The sequence below is a fragment of the Alosa sapidissima genome, chromosome 17 (genome assembly GCF_018492685.1).
Source record: "Alosa sapidissima isolate fAloSap1 chromosome 17, fAloSap1.pri, whole genome shotgun sequence".
Taxonomy (NCBI): domain Eukaryota; kingdom Metazoa; phylum Chordata; class Actinopteri; order Clupeiformes; family Clupeidae; genus Alosa; species Alosa sapidissima.
The window spans coordinates 2,406,472-2,414,011 of record NC_055973.1 but is presented as its reverse complement, the minus strand read 5'-3'; the positions used below and the strand labels follow the sequence as shown (position 1 = coordinate 2,414,011).

Genomic DNA, 7,540 nt, shown 5'->3' with positions numbered 1-7,540 from the left:
CCAACAGTTTCACAGCCTGTTCATTGACAACACTTGCTTAGAACAAGTAGCCTTTCGTTCACACGATGACTGACATATTGTCACATTCTCATCATCTCAAATAGGCTTAATCATTTTATTAGCACTAAACAAATTAAAGTGTATTGCATAGCCTATTGTTATAGGTCACTTTTAAAATCAGGTCATATTATATAATTATATCCTGGCCATGGATGCATTAATCATTGCATCTGTATTCAAAAATGTCGGGTAAAAAGCAATTAAGCATCCTCTCATTCACCCTGAGAGGAAAGCCCCCTAAAAGGTCCAGGTTAGTGGATGCTCAGAGGTGGTGAAAAGGCCCATTATTGAATTGTCAGTGCCAAGTGTCAAATCATTTCTTTTGCAAATCTGAGCAATTATAAATTATACTTTTGCCCCATTTTGACTTAGGAGGGCATTGCTCCTACATACTTTAGCCAATAATCAAACATCTGCTCACTTTTGGAAAGCTGAGACACTGTTGGAAAACAATTAGAATAACTGTGATGTACTGTCACAAAGTTACAAAAGCTAGATTATTCTTTTATTTTTCTACCGGATAACAAGCATCTTTGAACTGACCACATTTCAGCCCTCTAGGTCTTGACTGGATATGACTTGAGTCCTAGCATTAGGTCTTATCATGCTGTGTGCAAAAGTAGATCAATATAGAATGACAACATGAGTACTTTAGACCATTATTTGCCAAGGTATGCTCATGCATTTGGTAAAATGCCCTATGAAAACTCCCCCATAGGAGTTTGGGTTATCCAAAATGCATACTGGCAATCAAATGCTTACTGCATATGAACCCCACATAAGCATAATCTTGGCCTCAAATGAAAGGTAATACTCTGAAGTTTCATGCTTGCATTTGGATTGTAGGCTACTTCAGGTTCTGATATGACTACACTAAATATGGAATAATTACAAAAAATACAAATCTTCTATTTCAATTCAATTGGTGTGTATAAGACGGGCTATATTTCTGCACAACTAATATTGGATCAACTGGTAACTGACCTGGGGCTGGTGTATGCTAGCTGGTGATGCTAGTTGCACGTGTAAATCCTCACACCCCTAACCTTAAGAACGCTTCTAACCGCTGAGTTGGAAGCCTGGGCTTTTAGCTCAGTGGTTAGAGCGCTCGACTCCCATGCCAGTGTGTGTTGACGTGGCGGGGGGGGGGGGTGATTGTCGACGGGGAATGTCACTCCTCAAAACTTGAGAGCCCTGGCCATAATCATGTAACCATCCAATGTAGGTCCTTACTCCCTAGACTTTTTAGGCTTGTGCTATTCAATGCAATAGCCTGTCTTCTTTTTAGCATCAGTTTCTGTTGCTAAATCTGTGTGTTAAAACCTGAGCAACTGTTTTGGATTTTATACACCTGGCAGAATATTACCCTCCAACACTAAAAAGAACTGTCTGCCAAAGTACAGAATTATACATTGAATTATGTCCGTTAAGGTATGATGTGCCGGAAACATCTTTGGTCCAACGCATTTCACAAGTTGGCAGGTTATAGAATATAGCCTACTCACAGCCAGGCCTGTAGTAGTAGTGGTGGTTTTACGCACGTAAACGCCGTTTACTCACCTCATGTATACTATTTATTTATGCATCTCACAACAGAGTAGCTATAGGCACCAAATAGTCTGTTACCAGCACAACACAAGCTACTAATCTACATCCAAAATCGCGCTGCATCGGCAACATTATGTGTGCATGGTCACCAATCACAGTGTCCTACAGTAGCAGCACGGAACAGAACAGTATGTGCAGTCACCTGACATCACCAAATTAGAGGATATATTTTAGAACTATTAACATGGATAGCTCCCCTTAAGAGCATCTTAAGAGCACTGCAAACACGTTCGCGCCACGGACATGTTCGGGAAACCGTCGGAAAAAACAAACGAACGATCTTAAGATGAATCATACAAGTGCATGTAGGCTATCCATCGTTAACTTGTCAGCTGTCTGAGGTTGATTAGCATCTTTATTACTGTCATTGAGAACTTTATACCACTATTTCATAAGTGTGAAAAAGGAAGACCTTTCCTGCAATGCCAGCAAAACATATCGACGGCAAGTGAGTGCAAAGAAAGTACACAGCTTTGTTTAAAACTTTAATGCTATGTACAGTATATTCAGGTACATATCATTCAGGTACATACATAGGTGCAATGTCATTTAGCCTTTTAGCTTTAGCAATGTGTTTGAATCCTGCGCTCACTCTATACATGCACATTTAGTGGCCTAGGCCCAAGGAGTTGATCGTTTATAGGAGGCTTTTTGGCTGCTTCATAGTTTCATACTCCATGGTGATTAAAATAGCTTAGATGTTTTTTCCCCTTTCACACAGTCACTGTTTTTTATACTGCATCCCTCTCTCTTAAATTTGGTATTTCATATTTCCATACACTTTTGGGGGGATGAGGGTGGTGTCTGTTTGGGGGTGGGGGGAGGGGTGCTGTCATACTCCAACACGACTAACCAGGCTATTTAGATTTATGGTCATGTTCTTTCATACCTTCTTTATTGTGATAGGCTATACTGTGATAGACATTAAATACACTTACAACTTCTGGACATTTATACACTTATGGATTTCAACCATGTATCTTCAGTTACTTCCATAGTAGCCTATTGTTTAACAATTACTTCCCCCAGGGAAGTGATCCCCATCAACACTCCAGGAACCAGTTGATGGCTAATCAGAACTAGTATTGTTGTACAAGAATTGAGCAATTGAGCCGGAGAGATGGAAGCAGACAATCAGGAGGCCGGACAGATGGGCATTGATGATCAGGGTGGCTGGAGAGACAGCCGATCAGGTGGGAGAGTGATCAACCTGGATACAGAAATTGATCACTTCCACACGCAGTTAGTTCATCATCAGTACTACCTCTGCCTGAAACATAGACATAGTGTTTCATAACTGGCTAAACTTCACTGATCATATCATATCAATCTCTCCATTATGTGCAGTAGATTTGATGGATGTAGCCTAACACCAGGAAGATTAAGGTTTACCTGATGCACAACTTTTCTCTCATACACTTGTCATCTCAAATCTGCACTACTGCAATGCCCTGCTGGCTAGTCTCCCAGCATATACTGTCAAACTTTCTGTCTGATCAAAGTGGACACTAGGTCATGCAACACTTAAGACAAAACTGTCTCTTTGTCCCTCTGCCTGCTATAGTTGAGAGTTACTTTGGACAAACAACTAAAAGATTTAAGATAAGTGATAGCTGCATTTATAGTTAGAGATAATGTTTCCAATGCATTATAGAAAAATAAACAACTGTATGAACATCCCAGCATTCTCTGACATTTCTGCTGCATAATTCAGACAAGTGTCCTTGCCTTGCCTTGCTTTGCTTTGCTTTATTTAGTGTTGTCAGACATCCAGTAGTCTGGGTCCATCTTGTATTGACAGTTTTCCTCATGGGAGAAAAGCACTAGCTCTGGTCATCTTGCTAGTCCAGCAGTAGGAGCCGCTGCTGTCAGTCCTTCAGCACTCAAATTGAAAATGGCCAACAAATGAACAGAGTCTGATCCAATTAAATTACTGAAATGAAATTGTATGATGGATATGAAACACCTTATGAAATTACTCACATTCAAGGGGAATTCAACTGCAACCAATTAGTGTAGAGTATAAAGTTCAGACATTCAAATTAGCACCAAGAGGACACCGGTCCCCTTTAAATGCTAGATTATAATTACATTCTGTGTGAAAATCTGAAAATAATACCATCAGCTTGTAATAATGAGGTGGCAATTGGTTTGAAAGTAGAATATGATGTGATTTAAATATTATTCAAAAGCTAGTTGAGTTCAGTTATGTCTACATATGTCCATCAAAAAAAGACCTTGCTTAGGACCTACAAAATGGTCAAATGACCAAGAACCATCATAGATTTTATTATATAAGAATTACAAGGACACCGTAAAAATATTGCAACTTATCTTTACTTCTTATAGTTAAAAGTTAAGTTAAAGTTAAAGTGGACTGATATGTAGTAGACATTTTTATCCAAAGTGACACAGACTTGCAGCGGCAGGCCAACTGATGACAAAACCAGACATTCATACCCTACCATGGTGTAAAAATGCTTGTAGCCTAGGCCAAAGTTCCTGGGCTGATGGCTCACTATAAAGGGGGCTTAGAGCCGGCCCTGTTTGACATACACATTCCTTATGTTGTCACTGTATGTACAGTATTTATACTACTATAAGCTTTCATTTGAAAATGAAAGTGAAATATAACTTTGCATGGGTAAAATATAGAGTGAGTTTAACAAATGTCTGTGGCACGCATATCTCGCTGACCGTTTGTCAGACTGATTTCACTTGGCAGGTGTCTTGCTACGGGCATGAGTAAGTGCAGTGCCAAATTTGACTTGAAAAAGAAATGCAAAAGATATTGTTATCGGTAAAAGAAGCACACACTGGCTTTCGCCGCTAGCCACTCCCCCTCCCACACAGCACTGCACTGTAAGCTACCAGTGAGGATAGAAGCAGGGCTTTGGCAGAACTGGATCAGTGTAGGTTACACGGGTAAAAAGTTAAGTGAGTTTAACAATAAAGACCCCCTGTATGCGGTTTTCTTTGTATAAAATGACTCCGCGGATTTTGCAACAACACGCCAACACACACAGGTACGCAGTGGCTCTTCAAAATTACGTAAAAAATGATGTGCAATAAACGGACACTTCGAATAGCCCAGGCTACTTTGGACTGTCTTTAGACTTTAAATAAGCAAACGACAATTCCAACTGCAAGGTCCTAAATTGAAACGAGCGATAATGGTCCCGAATTAAAAAACGTCTCAGAATGCCACACATGCAAAGCATAACCAGCAACAAGCAACGAGTGGCAGACAGAGTCACTTATGTCACTTATAGGCACCCAGAGACTGTTTTTGAGTCACACCGTTGCAAGGTTGGGTTGCAAATTCCATACGATATGATGCATCATTCCACAAAATGGTTTGTTTTCTCTATCAAGTTATTCAATAGGCTAAGCATATAGCCTTGACTCAAAACAGCTGTTAGGATTATGTCATTTTGATTTGTAAATAATGCCACATGCAGCTATTCTGCTCACTTCACATTTATTATATTATTATATTATCTGTATTCATTATTGAATGCTTACCTGGAATTATGTTTTTCCCTATTTTTGAAGCAGGCCTACCTGCAGGCATGTAATTGGGCTACAGGAATAGCATGTTTGAACGGACACTGCACTAGTACAGGGAAATTACAACTAAGAATATAATTATCCAACTTACGTTCCAATTCTTTATTGTATTTACTTGTAATTAATCAGATTTTAGCGTGCAAAATAGCATACATTACATGCTCATAATAATGTGATTAAAATAGAAAAAATGCAAGTTATGAAATGAGACGTTGCCAGAATAGTTTGCAATTACACTATGGAGGGAGCACATACAGTGGGGCACTCACAAGCATGACAGAGTAGCCTAAGCCTATGTCCATACATCATGCAACAAACATGAAAACAGTGCCATAATCTAATCTTAAATAATTCATATTATTTATGTCTGTGTGGTACTGTATGTAGCCTGCTGGGGGATGTTTACATGCAGATGCTAAAGTTTTTCTATTTTCATATTGAAGTAAATTAGCCTTATGTAGCCTAGATCCAAAGTTTACTTCAATCATCGTGTTCATCGTGTTCCCTTACTCTCTGACGACATATGGTGATCATTTTTGATACAATTTATTTTCCACTATTTTCTACATACATACTTTAAAGGAGTGGTTTGTAGGATTGTTACCAAACGTTCTGTAGGCCAAAATCAAAACATTCTCAAGACTACCTAGACGTGAGCCTCTTCTGGGTTGCCAGATGTAATGAAGACTTAGCTAACGTTAGTTGACCTGCAGCTGCTTTAACGTTTCTCCAACCATGACCCAGCTACACATTACGGAAACATTGAACAAAAAATACCTCTCTAACCAACGTAACATATTTAGCTAAAGTTAGCAATGCAGATGAAGTTTAGCCTAGGCTACCTGTCGTGGAGAAATATGGCCAGCTTTGCATCAGACTTCTTCGTTTGACCAAGACGCCGCCATGTCAGGAAGGCTCCTCCGATGTCCACTTAATTGGTTTCTGGTTTTAATTTTGGAAATTTGCCTGCCTCTCGTAAGTAAGTATGCTACTTGTTCATGACTACAACTGACAGCTGTTGACAGTTAGCCTTTGCTAATCTGGCAACCCAAATAGGAGAACGTGCCAACCCATTATTAATACGCTATTCTAGAATTAAATCGCTCAAAACATAAACAAAAATTCCAAGAGATTCTGCCCCGTAACTCATTTTTTTTACAGGTTTATACTGAAATAGTAATGTTGTCAAATAAGCCATTACTTCAATTCATCCTGTTTCCTTACTCTCTGACGACATATGGTGATCATTTTTGGAATGGTTAAAATTTATTTTCCATTATTTCCTACATACTGGTCCTTTAAGTCTAAAATTCTCTGTTGAATTCAATGAGCCCAGATATTCTTTAGAATATTCATTTTCCAACATTCCCGTCACACCGGTGTGACGGTACACCTTTAAGGGTTAAGAGCATCTTAAGAGCAGTGCACATGCGTAAAAACCTGAAAACAATCAGAGCTACCTACTGTAGTTTGAGTTGCTGCAGCCAATAGCTAGAGTAGCCGGGCAGCTACAGTGATTGATTTTAAAGATGCCCCCAGAGTATAGCACTGTAGCTGCCTGGTTTCTCTAGCTGTTTGCAGGGATCGGCAAAAATACATCAAAATGTATTTTAAAATAAAATATTACTAATATTACTAAAATACCCTAATTTTAAGTGTATCAAAATAAACTACAAAATACATTAGCCACACCATGTATCAAAATAAAACATTTTGTTTTATTTGGAAAGTGCTAAAATACTCTTTAAAGGGAGCATGATATCACTTTGCAAACCTTCCATATCTGTCTATTGAATCTATTCCTTCGTCAGTACACTGACTCTGTTGATTAAGTGGACAGTGTTTAAGAGCTTTTCTCTGCCTAAGAGACATGCCATAACCTGCAAACAGTCAACAGATCAACTATGCTGACCTGTCTGTTACATCTCAGCCTAAATACTGTATCAGAGATGCACTCAAAAGGTCACAACTGAACTTGTCAAGTGGTACGAAGTGGAGCCAAGTCTCTGACATCGTCAATGCATGCCCAAATTGAGCAATATTACATTATTACCACATAACCGGTTCCATGTCTCACAATTGAATGATTAAAGTTCTAAAGAAACTGATCGTTAACATTCTCAAGAAACTTAAAGTTGGTATGAGAGGGAGTGTACTGTATGTGTGAGCAAGTTACTCATCTTGCACTGAATCATCTTTCTAAATCTCAATGTTATGATCACAAATCTGGGCAAATTACTAATAAAACAGAGGCTTCATTGTTTTGTACTTTTATGATGTCATCACATCACTAAAAGTAGGC

General features: G+C 38.9%; 1 long non-coding RNA gene across 1 annotated transcript; it reads left to right on the top strand.

The window, feature by feature from the left end:
- Positions 1 to 1,806: 1,806 nt before the first annotated feature.
- LOC121688476 lies at positions 1,807 to 6,659 on the top strand. Its single transcript, XR_006024596.1, has 3 exons — positions 1,807 to 1,967; positions 6,298 to 6,300; positions 6,648 to 6,659. It is a non-coding gene; the product is annotated as an uncharacterized LOC121688476 (long non-coding RNA).
- Positions 6,660 to 7,540: the final 881 nt, after the last annotated feature.